This window comes from Salmo salar, chromosome ssa01 (genome assembly GCF_905237065.1).
Source record: "Salmo salar chromosome ssa01, Ssal_v3.1, whole genome shotgun sequence".
NCBI classification, from domain to species: domain Eukaryota; kingdom Metazoa; phylum Chordata; class Actinopteri; order Salmoniformes; family Salmonidae; genus Salmo; species Salmo salar.
Window position 1 is genome coordinate 112,249,528 of NC_059442.1, and position 27,402 is coordinate 112,276,929.

The 27,402-nt window shown below is 42.3% G+C and overlaps 1 protein-coding gene across 3 annotated transcripts in view; it reads right to left on the reverse strand.

Annotated features, from left to right (window-relative positions):
• The window catches only part of LOC106594748 (transcription elongation regulator 1-like protein), a 317,178-nt gene that overhangs the window by 37,078 nt on the left and 252,698 nt on the right, over positions 1 to 27,402 (reverse strand). The gene's annotated exons all lie outside the window — the stretch shown is intronic.

Below are 27,402 nucleotides of genomic sequence, written 5' to 3' on the forward strand. Positions count from 1 at the left end.
ATAAACAACAGGAGAGACTGCCCCTGATTATAAACAACAGCAGAGACTGCCCCCTAAATATAAACAACAGGAGAGACTGCCCCTAAATATAAACAACAGGAGAGACTGCCCCCTAAATATAAACAACAGGAGAGACTGCCCCCTGAATATAAACAACAGGAGAGACTGCCCCCTAAATATAAACAACAGGAGAGACTGACCCCTGATTATAAACAACAGGAGAGACTGCCCCTTAAATATAAACAGGAGAGACTGCCCCCTAAATATAAACAACAGGAGAGACTGCCCCTGATTATAAACAACAGGAGATACTGACCCCTAAATATAAACAGGAGAGACTGCCCCTGATTATAAACAGGAGAGACTGCCCCCTAAATATAAACAGGAGAGACTGCCCCTGATTATAAACAACAGGAGAGACTGCCCCCTAAATATAAACAGGAGAGACTGCCCCTGATTATAAACAACAGGAGAGACTGCCCCTAAATATAAACAACAGGAGAGACTGCCCCTAAATATAAACAACAGGAGAGACTGCCCCTGAATATAAACAACAGGAGAGACTGCCCCCTAAATATAAACAACAGGAGAGACTGCCCTCTAAATATAAACAGGAGAGACTGCCCCTGATTATAAACAACAGGAGAGACTGCCCCTGATTATAATCAACAGGAGAGACTGACCCCTAAATATAAACAGGAGAGACTGCCCCTGATTATAAACAACAGGAGAGACTGCCCCCTAAATATAAACAGGAGAGACTGCCCCTGATTATAAACAACAGGAGAGACTGCCCCCTAAATATAAACAGGAGAGACTGCCCCTGATTATAAACAACAGGAGAGACTGCCCCCTAAATATAAACAACAGGAGAGACTGCCCTCTAAATATAAACAGGAGAGACTGCCCCTGATTATAAACAACAGGAGAGACTGCCCCTGATTATAAACAACAGGAGAGACTGCCCCTGATTATAAACAACAGGAGAGACTGCCCCTGATTATAAACAACAGCAGAGACGGCCCCCTAAATATAAACAACAGGAGAGACTGCCCCCTAAATATAAACAACAGGAGAGACTGCCCCCTAAATATAAACAACAGGAGAGACTGCCCCCTGAATATAAACAGGAGAGACTGCCCCCTAAATATAAACAACAGGAGAGACTGCCCCTGATTATAAACAACAGGAGAGACTGCCCCCTGAATATAAACAACAGGAGAGACTGCCCCCTGAATATAAACAACAGGAGAGACTGCCCCCTGAATATAAACAACAGGAGAGACTGCCCCTGATTATAAACAACAGGAGAGACTGCCCCCTAAATATAAACAACAGGAGAGACTGCCCTCTAAATATAAACAGGAGAAACTGCCCCTGATTATAAACAACAGGAGAGACTGCCCCTGATTATAAACAACAGGAGAGACTGCCCCCTGAATATAAACAACAGGAAAGACTGCCTCCTTAATATAAACAACAGGAGAGACTGCCCCTGATTATAAACAACAGGAGAGACTGCCCCCTAAATATAAACAGGAGAGACTGCCCCCTAAATATAAACAACATGAGAGACTGCCCCTGATTAAAAACAACAGGAGAGACTGACCCCTGATTATAAACAACAGGAGAGACTGACACCTGATTATAAACAAGAGGAGAGACTGCCCCTGATTATAAACAACAGGAGAGACTGCCCCTGATTATAAACAACAGGAGAGACTGCCCTTGATTATAAACAACAGGAGAGACTGCCCCCTGAATATAAACAACAGGAGAGACTGCCCCTGATTATAAACAACAGGAGAGACTGCCCCTGATTATAAACAACAGGAGAGACTGCCCCTGATTATAAACAACAGGAGAGACTGCCCTTGATTATAAACAACAGGAGAGACTGCCCCCTAAATATAAACAACAGGAGAGACTGACACCTGATTATAAACAACAGGAGAGACTGCCCCTGATTATAAACAACAGGAGAGACTGCCCCTGATTATAAACAACAGGAGAGACTGCCCTTGATTATAAACAACAGGAGAGACTGCCCCCTGAATATAAACAACAGGAGAGACTACCCCTGATTATAAACAACAGGAGAGACTGACCCCTGATTATAAACAACAGGAGAGACTGACCCCTGATTATAAACAACAGGAGAGACTGCCCCTGATTATAAACAACAGGAGAGACTGACCCCTGATTATAAACAACAGGAGAGACTGACCCCTGATTATAAACAACAGGAGAGACTGCCCCTGATTATAAACAACAGGAGAGACTGACCCCTGATTATAAACAACAGGAGAGACTGACCCCTGATTATAAACAACAGGAGAGACTGACCCCTGATTATAAACAACAGGAGAGACTGACACCTGATTATAAACAACAGGAGAGACTGACCCCTGATTATAAACAACAGGAGAGACTGACCCCTGATTATAAACAACAGGAGAGACTGCCACCTGTTTATAAACAACAGGAGAGACTGCCCCTGATTATAAACAACAGGAGACACTGCCCCTGATTATAAATAACAGGAGAGACTGCCCCTGATTATAAACAACAGGAGAGACTGCCCCTTATAAACAACAGGAGAGACTGACACCTGATTATAAACAACAGGAGAGACTGCCCCTGAATATAAACAACAGGAGAGACTGCCCCTGATTATAAACAACAGGAGAGACTGCCCCTGAACATAAACAACTGGAGAGACTGCCCCTGATTATAAACAACAGGAGAGACTGCCCCCTGATTATAAACAACAGGAGAGACTGCCCCTGATTATAAACAACAGGAGAGACTGCCCCTTAATATAAACAACAGGAGAGACTGCCCCTGATTATAAACAACAGGAGAGACTGCCCCTGATTATAAACAACAGGAGAGACTGCCCCTGATTATAAAGAACAGGAGAGACTGACACCTGATTATAAACAACAGGAGAGACTGCCCCCTGAATATAAATAACAGGAGAGACTGCCCCCTGAATATAAACAACAGGAGAGACTGCCCCCTAAACATAAACAACTGGAGAGACTACCCCCTGAATATAAATAACAGGAGAGACTGCCCCCTGAATATAAACAACAGGAGAGACTGCCCCCTAAACATAAACAACTGGAGAGACTGCCCCCTGAATATAAACAGGAGAGACTGCCCCCTAAATATAAACAGAAGAGACTGGCTCTGTAGAGTTCTGAGTCTTGGCTCTGTAGAGTTCTGGGTTCTGGCTCTGTAGAATTCTGGGTTTTGGCTCTGTAGAATTCTGGGTTTTGGCTCTGTAGAGTTCTGGGTTCTGGCTCTGTAGAGTTCTGGGTCCTGGCTCTGTAGAGTTCTGGGTTCTGGCTCTGTAGAATTCTGGGTTTTGGCTCTGTAGACTTCTGGGTTCTGGCTCTGTAGAGTTCTGGGTTCTGGCTCTGTAGAATTCTGGGTTCTGGCTCTGTAGAGTTCTGGGCCCAGATTCACAAAACCTTCTTAAGAAGAAATGTCTTCTTAACTACCATTTTATTCCTTAACTATAGATGTAAGAAGAAAGTTAAGTAAAGTTACTATTCATCAAAAAGGTTATAGGACATTTTCTTGTGCAATTTCTTTTAAGCAAAAAGTTAAGAAGAAATGTGATTCTTGAAAATAAAGTCCTTGGAAATATTCTTAAATCCATGATAAATAAACCCTCATCTTAAACTCAGGGGCAGTGAGAGAAAAAGCTCATGAAAGCTATTGAACATGTTTAATTCACTCACAATCTTCTACTGAAAGTCTCAGTATTGATTATTTTAAACCCAAGAACATGTTTTAGAACAGTAATCTCAGTAAGAAATATGCTAACATAATTGCCATTGCCTGCTAGACTGCTAGCTAAAACGGTTGCCTAGCAACAAACATCTTAAGAAGATTTGTAAGAAGATATTTGAGAAGTTCCTAAGAAAATCATTAAATCTTAAGATATTGTTGAGGATATGCACTTACGAACTATCTTATGAACTTTTTTCATTTTTTTCTTAAGAAGCTTAAGAAGCTTGTTTTGTGAATCTGGGCCCTGGGCTGTGGCTCTATAGAGTTTTGGGCTGTGGCTCTATAGAGTTTTGGGCTGTGGCTCTATAGATTTTTGGGCTGTGGCTCTATAGATTTTGGGGCTGTGGCTCTATAGAGTTCTGGGCTGTGGCTCTGTAGATTTCTGGGCTGTGGCTCTATAGAGTTTTGGGCTGTGGCTCTATAGAGTTTTGAGCTGTGGCTCTATAGAGTTCTGGGCTGTGGCTCTGTAGATTTCTGGGCTGTGGCTCTGTAGAGTTTTGGGCTGTGACTCTATAGAGTTCTGGGCTGTGGCTCTGTAGATTTCTGGGCTGTGCCCCTATAGAGTTTTGGGCTGTGGCTCTATAACGTTTTGAGCTGTGGCTCTATAGATTTCTGGGCTGTGACTCTATAGAGTTTTGGGCTGTGGCTCTATAGATTTCTGGGCTGTGACTCTATAGCGTTTTGGGCTGTGGCTCTATAGAGTTTTGGGCTGTGGCTCTATAACGTTTTGGGCTGTGGCTCTATAGATTTCTGGGCTGTGACTCTATAGAGTTTTGGGCTGTGGCTCTATAGAGTTTTGGGCTGTGGCTCTATAACGTTTTGGGCTGTGGCTCTATAGATTTCTGGGCTGTGACTCTATAGAGTTTTGGGCTGTGGCTCTATAGATTTCTGGGCTGTGACTCTATAGAGTTTTGGGCTGTGCTTCTATAGAGTTCTGGGCTGTGGATCTGGGACCATACAGAGTGGCTAAACTAATATAAAAACTAAACAAGCAATTTTATCCGAATCTCCCAAGGATGAGAAAAGTTAAACTGCGTTATCTTGTTTACACACTATTGTGGGATCACAAAGCCAGACAATGTGGTTTACAAAGACATCTGCTGAGTAGATATGGCTTGCGATCCAAATTGCACCTTATTCCCTATATAGTGCACTACTGTTAACCAGAGTCCCATGGTCGAGAGTTGTGCACTATGTAGGGAATAGGTTGCCATTGGAGACGAAGCCTAGGTACACTGGTGTAAATAATGTAGAGTTGATTATCAAAGGAGTGGGCCAAGGTGAGTCAGAACTGAACAGCTGGGCGAAGGTAAACTCAGAGAGATGACGGGACCAGAGACACAATGGTAATACTAGACTATACCACAATGGTAACACTAGACTATACTACAATGGTAACACTAAACTATACTACAATGGTAACACTAGACTATACTACAATGGTAACACTAGACTATACTACACTGGTAACACTAGACGGTAACGCAATGGTAACACTAGACGGTAACACAATGGTAACACTAGACTATACTACAATGGTAACACTAGACTATACTACAATGGTAACACTAGACTATACTACACTGGTAACACTAGACGGTAACACAATGGTAACACTAGACGGTAACACAATGGTAACACTAGACTATACTACAATGGTAACACTAGACTATACTACAATGGTAACACTAGACTATACTACACTGGTAACACTAGACGGTAACACAATGGTAACACTAGACGGTAACACAATGGTAACACTAGACGGTAACACAATGGTAACACTAGACTATAACACAATGGTAACACTATAGCACAAGGGCCACACTAGACTAGAACACAATGGTAACACTAGACTATAACACAATGGTAACACTATCGCACAAGGGTAACACTGGACTATACCACAATGGTAACACTAGACCATAACACAAGGGTAACACTAGACTATACTACACTGGTAACACTAGACGGTAACACAATGGTAACACTAGACTATACTACAATGGTAACACTAGACTATAACACAATGGTAACACTAGACTATAACACAATGGTAACACTAGACTATAACACAATGGTAACACTAGACTATAACACAATGGTAACACTAGACTATAACACAATGGTAAAACTAGACTATAACACAATGGTAAAACTAGACTATAACACAATGGTAACACTAGACTATAACACAATGTTAACACTAGACTGTAACACAATGGTAACACTATAGCACAAGGGTAACACTGGACTATACCACAATGGTAACACTAGACCATAACACAAGGGTAACACTAGACTATACCACAATGGTAACACTATACCACAACGGTAACACTAGACTATAACACAATGGAAATAACCTTAGTTTTATCACTGTGAGTTAAGTATATAGTTTCTCACGAAATAAAATGAACAAAGCCCTTTTTGAATCTACGTTCAGGTGAATCTGTTTTGGTAATTACAGAACAGACCAGTACGTGTGGGTTGAAATGCATGGCTGAGGAAAAACATATTTCCCGAAACAAAAGGAAAAGGTTACAGGTACTCAACTCCTACTAAAAAACTTGACATTTAGATCCTGACAGACCCATGAAAGGTGGCATAGAAACCAGGACAAACATAACTTTAAAGGCTTATTAGCTCTACTTGTAAACCTCCCTGCATCAGCAGGGCAGCAGCCAGTCCTCCTACGACTGAGCCAACAGGGGTCTTGAGGGGGTCGATGGACACTATAAAGAACACTCCATATCACTCAGGAAACAGGACCCGCTGGCTCATAGATGGCACCCTATCCATTTAGATAGTGCACATCTTATAGTGAATAGGGTGCCGTTTGGGATGTATCCCTGATCACTCATAAAACAGGCTTTAGCCATGTCTCAGGGCCGAGCTTCAGCGTGTAAATCAGCTAGAAAGATGTGTCGGCATCGAGTAATTGCCTCTGGCCCCCTCCCAGTTAGGGGGAGTGATGAGCTCTACAGCAGTCTCACAACTCAATTGCTGGTTGAAAACTGTTTTCTTCCTCTCCCCAAAATATAGAATTTGTAGATAATTGGCCCTCTTTCTGGGACTCACCCAGAAACAGGACCAAGCCTAGGATAAAGGGAGACACTCAAGTTTTTTAATATTATATCTCTCGACACATTGATGAAAATAATCATGGCCTCTAAATCTTCAAGCTGCATACTGGACCCTATTCCAACTAAACTAATGAAAGAGCTGCTTCCTATGCTTAGCCCTCCTATATTGAACATAAGAAACGTCTCTCTGTGTCACGTCCTGACCATAGTAACATGTTATTTTCAATGGTGAGTAGGTCAGGGCGTGACAGGGGGTGTTTATCTTTGTTTTGTATTTCTATGTTCATGTTCTAGTTTTGTATTTCTATGTTGGTTTTGTTTGGGATGATCTCCAATTAGAGGCAGCTGGTCCTCATTGTCTCTAATTGGAGATTATACTTAAGTAGGGGTTTTTCCACCTGGGTTTTGTGGGAGATTATGTTTTTTTGAGTAGTGTTTGTTTCACCTCTGCGTCACGGCTTGTTGTTTTGTGTATTCAGTTTATTTATGTACTGCACAGTTTCACAGAGTAAGTAAAATGTGGAACGACACACACACTGCACTTTGGTCCGCTCCTTTCGACAACCGTGACACTCTATCCACCGGATATGTACCAAACTCACTAAAAGTGGCAGTAAAAAAGCCTCTTGAAAAAGCGAAACCTATACCCAGAAAATATAAAAAACTATCGGCCGATATCGAATCTCCCATTCTTCTCAAAAGAAATTGAAAAAGCTGTTGCGTAGCAACTCACTGCCTTCCTGAAGACAAACTATGTATACGAAACGCTTCAGTCTGGTTTTAGACCCCATCATAGCACTGACACTGCACTTGTGAAGGTGGTAAATTACCTTTGAATGGCGTCAGACCGAGTCTCTGCATCTGTCCTCGTGGTCCTAGACCTTAGTAGCTGCTTTTGATACCATCGACCCCACATTCTTTTGGAGAGATTGGAAACCAAAATTGGTCTACACGTACAAGTTCTGGCCTGGTATAGATCTGTCGGAAAGATATCAGTTTGTCTCTGTAGAAGGTTTGTAAGAGGACAAATCAACTGTAAATTTCAGTGTTCCTCAAGGCTCCATTTTAGGACCACTATTGTTTTCACTACATATTTTACTTCTTGGTGATGTCATTCGGAAACATAATATTAACTTTCACTGCTATGCGGACGACACACAGATGTACATTTCGATGAAACATGGTGAAGCCCCAAAATTGCCCTCCCTGGAAGCCTGTGTTTCAGACATAAGGAAGTGGATGGTGGCAAACTTTCTACTTTTAAACTCGGACAAACCAGAGTTGCTTGTTCTAGGTCCCAAGAAACAATGAGATCTTCTGTTGAATCTGACAGCATCTTGATGGTTGTACAGTCGTCTCAAATAAAACTGTGAAGGACCTCGGCATTACTCTGGACCCTGATCTCTTTTTTGACGAACATATCAAGACTGTTTCAAGGACAGCTTTTTTCCATCCATGTAACATTGCAAAAATCGGAAACTTTCTGTCCAAAAATGATGCAGAAAAATTAAACCATGCTTTTGTCACTTCTAGGTTAGACTACTGCAATGCTCTACTTTCCGGCTACCGGAATAAAGCACTAAATAAACTTCAGTTAGTGCTAAACACGGCTGCTAGAATCTTGACTAGAACCAAATAATGTCATCATATTACCCCAGTGCTAGCCTCTCTTTACTGGTTTCCTGTTAAGGCTAGGGCTGATTTCAAGGTTTTACTGCTAACCTACTAAGCATTACATGGGCTTACTCCTACCTATCTTTCCGATTTGGTCCTGCCGTACATACCTAAATGTACGCTATGGTCACAAGACGCAGGCCTCCTTACTGCCCCAATAATTTCTAAGCAAACCGCTGGCTTACTCCTATAGAGCTCCATTTTTATGGAATGGTCTACCTATCCATGTGAGCGACTCGGCCTCGACCTTTAAGTCTTTATTGAAGACTCATCTCTTCAGTAGGTCCTATGATTGAGTGTAGTCTGGCCCAGGAGTTTGAAGGTGAACGGAAAGGCACTGGAGCAACGAACCCCCCTTGCTGTCTCTGCCTGGCCGGTTTCCCTCTCTCCACTGGGATTGTCCGCCTCAAACCCTATTACAGGGGCTGAGTCACTGGCTTACTGGTGCTCTTCCATGCCGTTCCTAGGAGGAGTGTGTCACTTGAGTGGGTTGAGTCACTGATGTGATCTTCCTGTCCGGGTTGTGATCTTCGTAGGCTATACTCGGCCTTGTCTCAGGATGGTAAGTTGGTGCTTGAAGATATCCCTCTAGTGGTGTGGGCTGTGCTTTGGCAAAATGGGTGGGGTTATATCCTGCCTGTTTGGCCCTGTCCGGGAGTATTGTCAGACGGGGCCTTAGTGTCTTCCGACCCCTCCTGTCTCAGCCTCCAGTATTTATGCTGCAATAGTTTGTGTCAGGGGGCTAGGGTCAGTCTGTTATATCTGGAGTATTTTTCCTGTCTTATCCGGTGTCCTGTGTGAATTTAAGTATGCTCTCTCTAATTCTCTCTCTCTTTTTCTCTCTCCCTCTTTTTCTTTCTTTCTCTCGAATGACATGAGCCCTAGGACCATGCATCAGGACTACCTGGTCCAATGACTCCTTGCTGACCCCAGTCCACCTGGTCGTGCTGCTGCTCCAGATTCAACTGTTCTGCCTGAGACTATAGAACCCTGACGTGTTCACCGGATGTGGTACCTTGTTCCAGACCTGCTGTTTTCAACTCTCTAGAGACAGCAAGGGCGGTAGAGATACTCTGAATGATCAGCTATGAAAAGCCAACTGACATTTACTCCTGAGGTGTTGACCTGTTGCACCCTCTACAACCACTGTGATTATTATTACTTGACCCTGCTGGTCATCTATGAACATTTGAACATATTGGCCATGTTCTGCTATAATCTCCACCCGGCACAGCCAGAAGAGGACTGGCCACCTCTCATAGCCTGGTTCCTCTCTAGGTTTCTTCCTATGTTCTGGCCTTTCTAGGGAGTTTTTCCTAGCCACCATGCTTCTACACCTGCATTGCTTGCTGCTTGGGGTTTTAGGCTGCGTTTCTGTACAGCACTGTGTGACATCAGCTGATGTAAGAAGGGCTTTATAAATACATTTGATTGATTGATTGATTGATTGTGACTTTACCTGTAGGTGACTTGATGGAGCCTGATCACTCATAAAACAGGCTTTAGCCATGTCCCAGGGCCTGGTGATTTTAGTTGTAAGTGGCTGGATGGAGGTGACACGAGAACAGTAATCTGTTGTTATTGCAACACCAGAAGAGACAGAGGAGGTCTGTTAGAACAGCCTGATCTGTAACCTGTTGTTATTACAACACCAGAAGAGACAGAGGAGGTCTGTTAGAACAGCCTGATCTGTAACCTGTTGTTATTACAACACCAGAAGAGATAGAGGAGGTCTGTTAGAACAGCCTGATCTGTAACCTGTTGTTATTACAACACCAGAAGAGACAGAGGAGGTCTGTTAGAACAGCCTGATCTGTAATCTGCTGTTATTACAACACCAGAAGAGATAGAGGAGGTCTGTTAGAACAGCCTGATCTGTAATCTGCTGTTATTACAACACCAGAAGAGATAGAGGAGGTCTGTTAGAACAGCCTGATCTGTAACCTGTTGTTATTACAACACCAGAAGAGATAGAGGTCTGTTAGAACAGCCTGATCTGTAACCTGTTGTTATTACAACACCAGAAGAGATAGAGGAGGTCTGTTAGAACAGCCTGATCTGTAACCTGTTGTTATTACAACACCAGAAGAGACAGAGGAGGTCTGTTAGAACAGCCTGATCTGTAACCTGTTGTTATTACAACACCAGAAGAGACAGAGGAGGTCTGTTAGAACAGCCTGATCTGTAACCTGTTGTTATTACAACACCAGAAGAGACAGAGGAGGTCTGTTAGAACAGCCTGATCTGTAACCTGTTGTTATTACAACACCAGAAGAGATAGAGGAGGTCTGTTAGAACAGCCTGATCTGTAACCTGTTGTTATTACAACACCAGAAGAGACAGAGGAGGTCTGTTAGAACAGCCTGATCTGTAACCTGTTGTTATTACAACACCAGAAGAGACAGAGGAGGTCTGTTAGAACAGCCGGATCTGTAACCTGTTGTTATTACAACACCAGAAGAGACAGAGGAGGTCTGTTAGAACAGCCTGATCTGTAACCTGTTGTTATTACAACACCAGAAGAGACAGAGGAGGTCTGTTAGAACAGCCGGATCTGTAACCTGTTGTGACTGCAACACCAGAAGAGACAGAGGAGGTCTGTTAGAACAGCCGGATCTGTAATCTGTTGTGACTGCAACATCAGAAGAGACAGAGGAGGCCTGTTAGAATAGCCTGAGTGCATCCCATATGACACCCTATACCCTATATAAAGGGAATTGGGTACATGTTTGCCACTCAGACTCTTGTGTGAGGGAGGTAGTGTGGTGCGTGTGGTGGGGTGGTGGGGGGGGGGGACCAAGGCTGGAGAGTCAGACAGAGACCTTTAAGAGACACTTAAGGAGGTGTTTCTGCTAGTAATGTCTGTAATAGAGCTAAGCCACCCTTCCTAGTCGGGAAATTGCAGCAGACCTGAATCCATTTACTCAATTGTTTCTGTAGTGCCAAGTGTCACTCGGTCCATTCCTTTTGTTTAAATAATGTGTATGAATATGAAGTGACACAGTTCTTGTTGATACCAAATTGCTTAAGATAAAACAACATATTTTATCATAGAAGTTTACTGTAATGCTTAACATACATGAATACTGAGTGGAATAAGAATTGTTATACTGAGTGGAATAAAATACTGAGTGGAATAAGAATTTTGAGTGGAATTTCAAGTGCATGAAAAATTTGACATTTGAATGATCACAAGAAACTCTGGAATAATATGTATTGACTATGGGTTAACTTTGATTGGCATTACATTAGGAAGGCTAGCCACGTTACAACCTGAAAGGATGTGGTTTATACATGTGCTTTAGATGGGAATGGGTTTAGAGACTGAGAAATATAGAGCATTGTTAATGTGTCATCGAACGGGCTCAACCCAAGCATGGAAAACTGCTCGCGCTCCAATTCTTCCTCTCTGTAGCTTAAGATGGATTTACAATGTGTTCTCAATCAATAGCCTTTTCCGGGAACTGGCTTTATCCCAATAGGCACCCCATTCCCTATATAGAGCACTACTTTTGACCAGAGCATTTAACTGTTAAAACTGTGTGGTGACATCCTAAGGAGCTGGACTAATGCAGCATCAATAACATGTTTGTGTGTCGTTGTGGACACTCTCTTGAACACACGATACAGCTACTCGCCCTCTGCTTATTTATGACTGACAATGCATAGCTAACTACCTCCAACAAATATCTAATATACATTTACGAGTACAAATATTATATTATATTACAATTTATTTCATAACAAGTAACAAAACGTAAGCCATTGTTTGTTTGAATCTTTGTGATTGTCATATAGACCTAATGGAAATATAACATGCAATGTTTGAAAGCAAGAAAGAGAGCGGTATAAGACTTCTTAGTGCCAAGGACACAGGTATCAAATGTCCCGTTGACAAGTGCCTGTCGTCACATTTCCTCCTAGACAAATGACTTGCTCGGCTCAGGCCACGCATCCATACACACTGATTGCATTTCACGTTGATCCTCAGCCTTCTGTTACTTTGTCAAAGTGTTTCTTGACAGCTGACAGATTCCGTCAAACTTTATTTCCACTGGCATACAAGTGGGACACTTTGTCACTCTTTTGTCGACCATGTCACGTTACAATTTTCCCAGTGATACCTGGACATTGTGCATCTCTGTATCCAGAGAATACCCTTCACTTCCAATCCATTAAAACTTCAAACATACAATAATAAGCATAAACATATTCCACCCAGAAGAAGAAGCCTGAACTTGCCAATTAAAACTAAGCTGTCAAAACAGTGTATGTAAACAAGGGATCTACAGTAACAATCCATTTAAATCAATGTATGTTCGATGCAAGATCCAGACTGCCTCCTCTTTATCATAACACACCATCTCTGGGTTCCTTTTAGACAAGATCCAGACTGCCTCCTCTTTATCATAACACACCATCTCTGGGTTCCTTTTAGACAAGATCCAGACTGCCTCCTCTTTATCATAACACACCATCTCTGGGTTCCTTTTAGACAAGATCCAGACTGCCTCCTCTTTATCATAACACACCATCTCTGGGTTCCTTCTAGACAAGATCCAGACTGCCTCCTCTTTATCATAACACACCATCTCTGGGTTCCTTTTAGACAAGATCCAGACTGCCTCCTCTTTATCATAACACACCATCTCTGGGTTCCTTCTAGACAAGATGCACTGTCCTAAATGGCTTCCTTTGTCCTATTCTGTATAGTGCACTACTTTTGTCCTGGGCCAACAGGGCTCTGGTCAAAAGCACTGCACTATATATAGGGAATAGGGTGCCATAGTTGTGCACCATATAGGGAATAGGGTGCCATAGTTGTGCACCATATAGGGAATAGGGTGCCATAGTAGTGCACTATATAGGGAATAGGGTGCCATAGTAGTGCACTATATAGGGAATAGGGTGCCATAGTAGTGCACTATATAGGGAATCGGGTGCCATAGTAGTGCACTATATAGGGAATAGGGTGCCATAGTAGTGCACTATATAGGGAATAGGGTGCCATTTGGGGTGCCATCTGTTTTCAGGCATTATTCAGTATAATAAATCCCATATAGAGCTGACTGCAGTGTTAGAAAAGTGTTGACAGAAAAGTAATTGTATTTTAGACCACTTTTACCTTTCTTGACCGTCCTCTAACCAAACCATTGGGGTGGCAGGTAGCCTAGTGGTTAGAGTATTGGATTAGTAACCGAAAGGTTGCAAGATCGAATCCCCAAGGTAAAAATCTGTCGTTTTGCCCCTGAACAAGGCAGTTAACTGTCACGTCCTGACCAGTATAAGGGGTTATTTGTTATTGTAGTTTGGTCAGGACGTGGCAGGGGTGTGTTTGTTTAGAGTGTTTCGGGGTTTGTTGGGCTATGTTCTGTTTTAAGAGGGGATGTTTTTTAGAGGGTTTCGGGGTTTGTTGGGTTATGTTCTTGTTAGTCTATTTCTATGTTAGTTCTAGTATGTCTATTTCTATGTGGTGTTTGTTGGGTTGACCTTCAATTGGAAGCAGCTGCTCCTAGTTGCTTCTAATTGAAGGTCCTATTTAAGAGGGGTGTTTTTCTATGGGATTTTGTGGGTAGTTGTTCTTTGTATAGCTGTACGCCTTACAGGACTGTTTATCGTCGTTGATTTTGTATACGTTTGTTTTGGTTTTCCTTCTTTCTACCTAATAAAAAGATGATGAGTATACACACTCCCGCTGCATTTTGGTCTAATCCATACGACGCCCGTGACATTAACCCACTGTTCCTAGGCCATCATTGAAAATAAGATTTTTCTTAACTGACTTGCCTAGTTAAATAAAGGTTAAATTAAAAAACGAAATAGTGCACTAAATACACAATGTTTTCCTGTAACCAAGCCATTAAACACAAAGTTTTCCTGTAACCATCCACATTTAGTTTTCTCTTCCTGCAGTATAGTCTGACCAGAAACCCTCAGGATGTGTTCCATTCTCTTCCTGCAGTATAGTCTAACCAGAAACCCTCAGGATGTGTTCCATTCTCTTTCTGCAGTATAGTCTAACCAGAAACCCTCAGGATGTGTTCCATTCTCTTTCTGCAGTATAGTCTAACCAGAAACCCTCAGGATGTGTTCCATTCTCTTCCTGCAGTATAGTCTAACCAGAAACCCTCAGGATGTGTTCCATTCTCTTCCTGCAGTATAGTCTAACCAGAAACCCCTCAGGATGTGTTCCATTCTCTTCCTGCAGTATAGTCTAACCAGAAACCCTCAGGATGTGTTCCATTCTCTTCCTGCAGTATAGTCTAACCAGAAACCCTCAGGATGTGTTCCATTCTCTTCCTGCAGTATAGTCTAACCAGAAACCTTCAAGATGTGTTCCAAATATAACCCTCTTACCTGTATGATGCAAAACATTAAACAAGGGGCCATAGGGCTCTGGTCAAAAGTAGTGCACTATACAGGGAAAAGGGTGACATTTGGGATGCATACTAAAGTTGCAGTGAGTGACCATTTGTATTGTTTTCACATTTGTGATTCATTACATGAAGCAACTGGACTGACAATGACTTCAAAGCATCCCAATCTCCCCTTTTAACTTTTACTGCCAAACAGCCAGTGTCAAATAACTAAGGCACCATTCATTCCTTTGTTTAAGTCCAGAGACATGAGCTGTACATCACGATCAATGACTGAGAACATATGAGAGAGATGAGAGAGAGGGAGCGAGGGAGAGAGGGAGAGAGAGAGGGAGCGAGAGAAAGAAAGAGAGAGAGAGAGGGAGAGAGAGAGAGAGATGCTTTAGCTAGAATGCATTGTTGAGGGAGAAAGAAAAAAACATTTAACAGTTGGATAAATCATTTGTCTGTTTTGAGAGGAAACAACAGTAAGAGCTACGATGGAATCCCTGCTCACTGTGGCCTCAGGGTAAGAGAGGATCTCTTCAGGGTGAGAGGGATGGTATGTGACAGGAATTCCAGGATTCCGTGGTGGTTGTAATTAGCTAGAGGGGCTCCCATGTGGTATCATGATATCAGCGTTTGTCAGGCTGACTGCCTTTATCCAAATGCTACCCTATTCCCTACACTGAGCTATGAGCCCTGGTCAAAGGAAGTGCACTATGTACAGTGGGGATCCAAATGTAGGGTACCATTTAGGACCCTGGAACTCCTTGTAGAAGAAAATGCCAATTTTGGATCAATCACACATAATTAGCAGGCCAAGCTGACTACAGTATGTGGAGAGTCTTAGAGAGGTCAATCTGACTACAGTATGTGGAGTCTTAGAGATCAAGTTGACTACAGTATGTGGAGAGTCTTAGAGAGATCAAGCTGACTACAGTATGAGGAGGGTCTTAGAGAGGTCAAGCTGACTACAGTATGAGGAGAGTCTTAGAGAGATCAAGCTGACTACAGTATGAGGAGAGTCTTAGAGAGATCAAGCTGACTACAGTATCAGGAGAGTCTTAGAGAGATCAAGCTGACTACAGTATGAGGAGAGTCTTAGAGAGGTCAAGCTGACTACAGTATGAGGAGAGTCTTAGAGAGATCAAGCTGACTACCGTATGAGGAGAGTCTTAGAGAGGTCAAGCTGACTACAGTATGAGGAGAGTCTTAGAGAGATCAAGCTGACTACAGTATGAGGAGAGTCTTAGAGAGGTCAAGCTGACTACAGTATGAGGGAGAGTCTTAGAGAGATCAAGCTGACTACTGTACTGAGGAGAGTCTTAGAGAGGTCAAGCTGACTACAGTATGAGGAGAGTCTTAGAGAGATCAAGCTGACTACAGTATGAGGAGAGTCTTAGAGAGATCATGCTGACTACAGTATGAGGAGAGTCTTAGAGAGATCAAGCTGACTACAGTATGAGGAGAGTCTTAGAGAGATCAAGCTGACTACAGTATGAGGAGAGTCTTAAAGAGGTCAAGCTGACTACAGTATGAGGAGAGTCTTAGAGAGGTCTGACTACAGTATGAGGAGAGTCTTAGAGAGATCAAGCTGACTACAGTATGAGGACAGTCTTAGAGAGGTCAAGCTGACTACAGTATGAGGAGAGTCTTAGAGAGATCAAGCTGACTACAGTATAAGGAGAGTCTTAGAGAGATCAAGCTGACTACAGTATGAGGAGAGTCTTAGAGAGGTCAAGCTGACTACAGTATGAGGAGAGTCTTAGAGAGGTCAAGCTGACTACAGTATGAGGAGAGTCTTAGAGAGATCAAGCTGACTACAGTATGTGGAGTCTTAGAGAGATCAAGCTGACTACAGTATGAGGAGAGTCTTAGAGAGATCAAGCTGACTACAGTATGAGGAGAGTCTTAGAGAGATCAAGCTGTCGGCTGTATGTGTAGCCTCCTGTCCTCTCCTATTGAACTGCTGTGTTAAAGAGCCCTTCCGTCTATCGATCCACAGCCCATTGTTAGAATGCGAATCAGTGGACTTCTGACTCAGCGGTCATGTGAAAGGGTACCTGATGTCTGTCTTAATTACCTCCAGTCCAATGGAAACACTAAACAGCATCCTTCAGTTGAACACGGGAGAGACTGTTTTTACATGTACCACGTCTTTGTGTCTGTACCATGATGATTAAACATGTGGCTTCGTGGACCATTTGAAGAACAAGCCAGTTCTTATATTGTTAAACATATCCACAAGGAGTCAGGCCTATCATAGAGGAATATCACGTTTGAATAAATATCAATCATTTCATCATTCAAACGTCTCTGACATGAATAACCTCCACGAAAACAGGTTTAGGATCAGTCTATAAGAGATAATTCATATCCTGAATAGAATAGTAAAAACGACTGTATGTATTGCAGTAACCATGTCCTACAGTATGGTATATTACCTGATGTAATATCAGAAACATTATTTAATGAATTGATGGTGATGAACATAAATAGACCAACATGAAACCAGTTTATTAATAATGATTACAATTATGTGGCACGGCAGGGCGTGTTTTTCTTTTGAACTAAACCTTGCGATGGATTACATCAGATCACTATTTTGTGAAATGTACTAGTATGTGGAGATACTACTCTGTGGCTTCCCTTTGGAGATACTACACTGTGGCTTCCCTTTGGAGATACTACTCTGTGGCTTCCCTTTGGAGATACTACTCTGTGGCTTCCCTTTGGAGATACTACACTGTGGCTTCCCTCTGGAGATACTACACTGTGGCTTCCCTTTGGAGATACTACTCTGTGGCTTCCCTTTGGAGATACTACTCTGTGGCTTCCCTTTGGAGATACTACTCTGTGGCTTCCCTTTAGAGATACTACTCTGTGGCTTCCCTGTAGAGATACTACTCTGTGGCTTCCCTGTTGAGATACTACTCTGTGGCTTCCCTGTTGAGATACTACTCTGTGGCTTCCCTTTGGAGATACTACTCTGTGGCTTCCCTGTAGAGATACTACTCTGTGGCTTCCCTTTAGAGATACTACTCTGTGGCTTCCCTGCTAGTGATACTACTCTGTGGCTTCCCTGAAAATATATTACTCTGGGGCTTCCCTATGGAGATACTACTCTGTGAGAATACTACTCTGTGGCCTCTCTGTGGCGATACTACTCTGTGGAGATACTACTCTGTGGAGATACTACTCTGTGACCTCCCTGTGGAGATACTACTCTGTGGAGTTACTACTCTGTGGAGTTACTACACTGTGACCTCCCTGTGGAGATACTACTCTGTGGATATACTACTCTGTGGCCTCTCTGTGGAGATACTACTCTGTGGGCTCTCTGTGGAGATACTACTCTGTGACCTCCCTGTGGAGTTACTAATCTGTGGAGTTATTATTCTGTGACCTCCCTGTGGAGATACTACTCTGTGATCACCTTGTGGAGTTACTACTCTGTGACCTCCCTGCAGAGAAAGTCAAACTCACAATGAGAGTCAAACACGGCACAACACATTGAAAACAACCCTGCATTCTCTGGGAGCAGGCATAGGTTACGTCCCATATGGTGGGTCCCTTATAAGGTGCACTAGTTTTGACCCGAGCCCGGCTGTGCACTATATAGGGAATAGGGTGCCATAGTAGTGCACTATATAGGGAATAAGGGTGCCATTTGGGACGGGTTACCATCGTTTTTCAGTATATAAATTAGGGTACCGTGAAGCACAGTACCAGAAGCCAGTTTTCAGTCGCGTCCTGCTGTCCAGTACCAGCTCTTCTCCCAGTGCAGTGCTCATTAACCAGTCTGTATCAACTCAGAAACATCGCATTCTTTTAACATTCGATGGGTTGTGTCACTGCACGACTCAATACCCCACGTGTACAACTATGCCAAGAAAAAAAATCTCCCTGCATTCTATGGGTTTAGGCTTTTTTTTCTAAATAAAAGTTTCTCTCAGAGCAGTTTTCCTAGTATTTATTAGATTGCTAAATTATAGTAGTGAGGAAGTTCATTCATATTAGCTGGGTAAGAAACCCATCCTGATCCACCTCAGCCAGAGACCGCTAAACGGAAAGTAGGACAACACCGTGTCAGAGACGAGCCTTCTATCTCTATAACGTGTGGTGGCTTGCATTAAACGATGTGACACCTTTATCATATTTATAGAAATAAAAAAAGGATATGCCGGAGTCTTTATTTTCACCCCACAAATATATAAATAGCTAAGTGGATTTGCATGTATCTGACGTTTGAAATATATTACCCTCAAACGCTCTTCTCTAATATAATCAAATGATAAATCGTGCATCAATGTCTGTAAGCTGCAAAACTATCATCCACATACATAAGCACTTGAGCTCTTACTCAGGGAGAAAGACATCAACACTAGAACACTCAAATCAAGTTTCAAGTTTTAATGTCAAATTCACAAGTATAGTGAAATGCCTTTCTTGCAAGCTCCGAACCCAACAATGCAGTAATCAATAACAACGTTGCACAAAAAATAACAAGGTAGAACAAAAACACACAATAAATAAAAATAAGAAAAACATAACAGGATAAAGTAAGAAGCTACAGTGCCTTCAGAAAGTATTCAGTCCCCTTTACTTTTTAACATTTTGTTACATTAAAGCCTTATTCTAAATTGGTTCAAATGGATTTTTTCCCCCTCATCAAAATACACACAATACCCATAATGACAAAGCAAAAACAGATTTTAGAAATTGTTGCAAATGTGTATATATATATAAAAAATATTTATTTAAATATTACATTTCCGTAAGTATTCAGACCCTTTACCCAGTATTTTGTTGAAGCACCTTTGGCAGCGATTACAGCCTTGAGTCTTCTTGGGTATGATGCTACAAGCTTGGCACACCTGTTTTTGGGGAGTTTCTCCCATTCTTCTCTGCAGATCTTCTCAAGCTCTATCAGATTGGATGGGGAGCGTTGCTGCACAGCTATTTTCAGGTCTCTCCAGAGATGTTTGTTCTGGTTCAAGTACGGGCTCTAGCTGGGCCACTCAAGGACATTCAGAGACTTGTCCCGAAGCCACTCTTGCGTTGACTTGGATGTGTGCTTAGGGTCATTGTCCTGTTGGACGTTGAACCTTCGCCCCAGTCTGAGGTCCTGAGCGCTCTGAAGCAGGTTTTCATCAAGGATCTCTGTACTTTGCTCCGTTCATCTTTCCCTCGATCATGACTAGTCTCCCAGTCCCTGCCGCTGAAAAACATCCCCACAGCAGGATGCTGCCACCACCATGCTTCACCGTACGGATGGTGACAGGTTTCCTAAAGACGCTTGCCATCTCCAGAGAGGAACTCTCCACAGAGGAACTCTGGAGCTCAGTCAGAGTGACCATTGGGTTCTTGGTCACCTCCCTGACCAAGGTCCTTCTCCCCCATTGCTCAGTTTGGCCGGGCGGTCAGCTCTAGGAAGAATCTTGGTGGTTCCAAATTTCTTCCATTTAAGAATGAGGGAGGCCGCTGTGTTCTTGGGGACCTTCAGTGCTGGAGAATATTTTTGGTAACCTTCCCTCGACACAATCCTGTCTCGGAGTTCTACGGACAATTCCTTTGACCTCATGGCTTGGTTTTTATCCTGACATGCACTGTCAACTGTGAGACCTTATATAGACAGGTGTGTGCCTTTCCAAATCATGTCCAATCAATTGAATTTACCACAGGTGGACTACAATTAAGTTGTAAAAACATCTCAAGGATGATCAATGGAATTTTGACTCAATTTTGAGTCTCATGGCAAAGGGTCTGATTACTTATGCAAAAAATGTATTTCTGTTATCTGTTTTTTATACATTTGCAAACATTTCAAAAAATCTGTTTTTGCTTTTTCACAATGGGGTATTGTGCGTAGATTGATGAGGATTTTTTATTTATTTAATCAATTTTAGAATAAGGCTGTAACGTAACAAAATGTGAATACACCAAATACACTGCATATACAGGATCAGTTCAATACCATATTTACAATGTGAACGCAGTGTGTGAGATCCTGCTGGTGAAGAGTATATGGGAACTGTTAGTGGGGCATACTGCGTTCACATTGCATTCCAAATGGCACCCACAGTTATCCAATGACAAGCTAACCGTATCTTAGCAACTAGGCAGAAGGATAAATATTATGGACAGAATTGTATATCCTTTCCACCGAACTCTACCAAATATGATTACCAAACTTGAACTAAAACAAAGTCTGTTAATTTATGACAACAAATATACTGTACATCCCAAATGGTGTCCTATTCCCTGTATAGTGCACTACTTTTGATCAGAGCCTTATGGACCCTAGTAAAAAACTAGTGCACTATATATGAAACAGGGTACCATTGGGGACGATACACTGACTACCAGCTAGAGTTCTGGTTCTAGAGTTATGATATGACCATCACCTGAACCAGATCAACATGGTGGCTCGCTCCACGCACCAATTTATTCTCTAATTATTGTAATCAGATATGCAGTTTGACACTTTCTACCTTGGTAGCATACATGAACGTGTACACATGCGTACACACGCGTACACACACACACACACAAATATACTCATTAAGAATGAATGAATTAACTAATTCTCTAATTAATTTCATGCTCTTTTGTTTTCTCGACCTTTGGAGGGGTGTCAGAGACGTGGAGTGAGATCTGATTGGCCCCCCAGAATGCACCTCTCTGAGGAATCAGGGAGCAAAGCACGGAATCTCAATCTGTATTCACCGAGGATAACCACACACCAGCTGCTCTCTGAACAAACACCGGAGTGTGTGTGTGTGTGTGTGTGTGTGTGTGTGTGTGAGTGATGTGTGTGTGCACAACCATGTGTGTATATTTGCAGAATGTGTAATTGTGTGTCTTGATCAAGATAAAGCATTGATGGCAAAAAATAACGATTAACCTTTTCATTTTGAAAGCTAACATTATAGTTTGTCATTCTTTGCTAATTGCACAATTATTAAACCAACATAATTCCTTCTGCGTACAAGCTAAGAGATGAAAAGTGAAATAAACCCTAGAATCCTTCCTTTGCTCCTCATCTTGCTGTATTGAGTGCCAGATTGAAAAACAATTAATGACAATTAAACTATACATCCCTGTGTATGCCCCATTATTTTACCATGCTGTCAAATTACCCAATAACACAACAGCAACCCACATCTAACTACCAACCCCATCACTACCAGTAAATATCAACCCCATCACTACCAGTAACTACCAACCCCATCACTACCAGTAACTACCAACCCATCACTACCAGTAACTACCAACCCCATCACTACCAGTAACTACCAACCCCATCACTACCAGCTACTACCAACCCCATCACTACCTGTAACTACCAAACCCATCACTACCAGTAACTACCAACCCCATCACTACCAGTAACTACCAACCCCATCACTACCAGCTACTACCAACCCCATCACTACCAGTGACTACCAACCCCATCACTACCTGTAACTACCAACCCCATCACTACCTGTAACTACCAACCCCATCACTACCAGCAACTACCAACCCCATCACTACCAGCAACTACCAACCCATCACTACCAGCAATTACCAACCCATCACTACCAGCAACTACCAACCCCATCACTACCAGTAACTACCAACCCCATCACTACCTGTAACTACCAACCCCATCACTACCAGTAACTACCAACCCCATCACTACCAGTAACTACCAACTCATCACTACCAGTAACTACCAACCCCATCACTACCAGTAACTACCAACCCCATCACTACCAGTAACTACCAACCCCATCACTACCAGCAACTACCAACCCATCACTACCAGCAATTACCAACCCATCACTACCAGCAACTACCAACCCATCACTACCTGTAACTACCAACCCCATCACTACCTGTAACTACCAACCCCATCACTACCAATAACTACCAACCACATCACTACCAGTAACTACCAACCCCATCACTAACAGTAATTACCAACCCCATCACTACCTGTAACTACCAACCACATCACTACCAGTAACTACCAACCCCATCACTACCAGTAACTACCAACCCAATCACTACCAGCTACTACCAACCCCAATACTACCAGTAACTACCAACCGCATCACTACCAGTAACTACCAACCCCATCACTACCAGTAACTACCAACCCCATCACTACCAGTAACTAACAACCCCATCACTACCATTAACTACCAACCCCATCACTACCAGTAACTACCAACCGCATCACTACCAGTAACTCCCAACCCCAATACTACCAGTAACTACCAACCCCATCCCTACCAGCAACTACCAACCCCATCACTACCAGTAACTACCAACCCAATCACTACCAGCTACTACCAACCCCATCACTACCATTAACTACCAACCCAATCACTACCAGTAACTACCAACCCCATCACTACCAGCTACTGCCAACCCCATCACTACCTGTAACTACCAACCCCATCACTACCAGTAACTACCAACCCAATCACTACCAGCTACTACCAACCCCAATACTACCAGTAACTACCAACCCCATCACTACCAGTAACTACCAACCCCATCACTACCAGTAACTACCAACCCCATCACTACCAGTAACTACCAACCCCATCACTACCAGTAACTACCAACCCCATCACTACCAGTAACTCCCAACCCCATCACTACCAGTAACTCCCAACCCCAATACTACCAGTAACTACCAACCCCATCACTACCAGTAACTCCCAACCCCAATACTACCAGTAACTACCAAACCCATCACTACCAATAACTACCAACCCCATCACTACCAACCTTATCACTACCAGTAACTACCAACCCCAGCACTACCAGTAACTACCAACCCCATCACTACCAGTAACTACCAACCCCATCACTACCTGTAACTACCAACCCCATCACTACCTGTAACTACAAACCCCATCACTACCAGTAACTACTAACCCCATCACTGCCAGTAACTACCAACCACATCACTACCAGTAACTACCAACCCCATCACTACCAGTAACTACCAACCCCATCACTACCTGTAACTACTAACCCCATCACTACCAGTAACTACAAACCCCATCACTACCAGTAACTACCAACCCCATCACTACCAGTAACTACCAACCCCATCACTACCAGTAACTACCAACCCCATCACTACCAGTAAACTACCAACCCCATCACTACCAGTAACTACCAACCCCATCACTACCAGTAACTCCCAACCCCAATACTACCAGTAACTACCAACCCCATCACTACCAGTAACTCCCAACCCCAATACTACCAGTAACTACCAAACCCATCACTACCAATAACTACCAACCCCATCACTACCTGTAACTACCAACCCCATCACTACCTGTAACTACAAACCCCATCACTACCAGTAACTACTAACCCCATCACTGCCAGTAACTACCAACCACATCACTACCAGTAACTACCAACCCCATCACTACCAGTAACTACCAACCCCATCACTACCTGTAACTACTAACCCCATCACTACCTGTAACTACAAACCCCATCACTACCAGTAACTACCAACCCCATCACTACCAGTAACTACCAACCCCATCACTACCAGTAACTACCAACCCCATCACTACCAGTAACTACCAACCACATCACTACCAGTAACTACCAACCCTATCACTACCAGCAACTACCAACCCCATCACTACCAGTGACTACCAACCCCATCACTACCAGTAATTACCAACCACATCACTATCAGTAACTACCAACCCCATCACTACCAGTAACTACCAACCCCATCACTATCAGTAACTACCAACCCCATCACTACCAGTAACTACCAACCCCATCATTACCAGTAACTACCAACCACATCACTACCTGTAACTTCCAACCCCATCACTACCAGTAACTACCAACCCCATCACTACCAGTAATTACCAACCACATCACTACCAGGTCAACAATACATATGGAAATGCTTTCATGTTACCACAGGTTAGGTTACACCCACTTCCACCTATGGGTTAACATTCCAATACGCCCCCAATGGACCCTATTCCCTAAAGTGCAATACTTACCAGGTCCCATAGATCTCTGGTCAAAAGTAGTGCTCTAGAGGGAATAGGGTGCCATTTAGACACATTTCCAACATGAAGCCACTTCCCCTTGTTTTCAACACTTCTATTATGATGAACAAAACACCTGATATCTGCTGTGTAGGAAACCTTTTACAACTACATTCATTAATGACCCTCTTATTTTCACTACAGTAACATCACTGGTTATAGCTACATTTTAATTTCAAGGGAGGTGTCCCAAATGGCACCCTATTCCCTATAAAGGGCACTACTTAGTGCACTAAAAGTAGTGAACCACATATGTAATAGATTGCCATTTGGGATGCAAACCAACTCTGAGCCAACGCGCTGTGATGTTTTTAATTATGTTCTTGGTGTCTGAGACATGTGAGTAATTAATAATTATAATTTTGTAGTTCCCAGGAGAAATGAGGATAACTCAATACACTCAGGTTTTCAGAGTAAAACTAAAACAAGACTCAAAACACTCAAGTATAACACTAAAACACTTTTCTCACCAAACATGCTTGACCATATAGGTACTATAATAATCTGGACATATAGGTACTATAATAATCTGGACATATAAGTACTATAAAAATCTAACCATATAGGTAGTATAATAATCTGACCATATAGGTAGTATAATAATCTGACCATATAGGTACTATAATAATCTGACCATACAGGTACTATAATAATCTGACCATATAGGTATTATAATAATCTGACAATATAGGTACTATAATAATCTGACTATATAGGTAGTATAATAATCTGACCATATAGGTACTATAATAATCTGACCATATAGGTACTATAATAATCTGCCCATATAGGTACTATAATAATCTGACCATATAGGTATTATAATAATCTGACCATATAGGTACTATAATAATCTGACCTACAGCCCATATAGATATTATAATAATCTGACCATATAGGTACTATAATAATCTGACCATACAGGTACTATAATAATCTGACCATATAGGTATTATAATAATCTGACAATATAGGTACTATAATAATCTGACTATATAGGTATTATAATAATCTGACCATATAGGTACTATAATAATCTGACCATATAGGTACTATAATAATCTGCCCATATAGGTACTATAATAATCTGACCATATAGGTACTATAATAATCTGACCATATAGGTACTATAATAATCTGACCTAGCCCATATAGATATTATAATAATCTGACCATATAGGTACTATAATAATCTGACCATATAGGTACTATAATAATCTGGACCATATAGGTACTATAATAATCTGACAATATAGGTACTATAATAATCTGACTATATAGGTACTATAATAATCTGACCATATATGTACTATAATAATCTGGCCATATAGGTACTATAATAATCTGACCATATAGGTACTATAATAATCTGACTATATAGGTACTATAATAATCTGACCATATAGGTACTATAATAATCTGACCATATAGGTACTATAATAATCTGACCATATAGGTACTATAATAATCTGACATATAGGTAGTATAATAATCTGACCATATAGGTACTATAATAATCTGGACATATAGGTACTATAATAATCTGACCATATAGGTACTATAATAATCTGGACATATAGGTACTATGATAATCTGACTATATAGGTACTATAATAATCTGACAATGTTAGTACTATAATAATCTGGACATAGCATACACCTTTCTCACACAACATGGCTTCTCCAAGGTCCCCATGGTTTCCAAGGCCACCATGATTTCTCCAAGGCCAACCCGGTTTCTCCAAGAGCCACCATGGTTTCTCCAAGACCACCATGGTTTCTCCAAGGCCACCATGTTTTCTCCAAGGCCACCATGTTTTCTCCAAGGCCACCATGGTTTCTCCAAGGCCACCATGTTTTCTCCAAGGCCACCATGTTTTCTCCAAGGCCACCATGTTTTCTCCAAGGCCACCATGTTTTCTCCAAGGCCACCATGTTTTCTCCAAGGCCACCATGTTTTCTCCAAGGCCACCATGGTTTCTCCAAGGCCACCATGTTTTCTCCAAGGCCACCATGTTTTCTCCAAGGCCACCATGTTTTCTCCAAGGCCACCATGGTTTCTCCAAGGCCACCATGGTTTCCAAGGCCACCATGTTTTCTCCAAGGCCACCATGGTTTCCAAGGCCACCATGATTTCTCCAAGGCCACCATGGTTTCTCCAAGGCCACCATGGTTTCTCCAAGGCCATCATATTTTCTCCAAGGCCACCATGTTTTCTCTAAGGCCACCATGTTTTCTCCAAGGCCACCATGTTTTCTCCAAGGCCACCATGTTTTCTCTAAGGCCACCATGTTTTCTCCCTCAAGGCCACCATGGTTCTCCAAGGCCCTATTTTCTCCAAGGCCACCATGTTTTCTCCAAGGCCACCATGTTTTCTCTAAG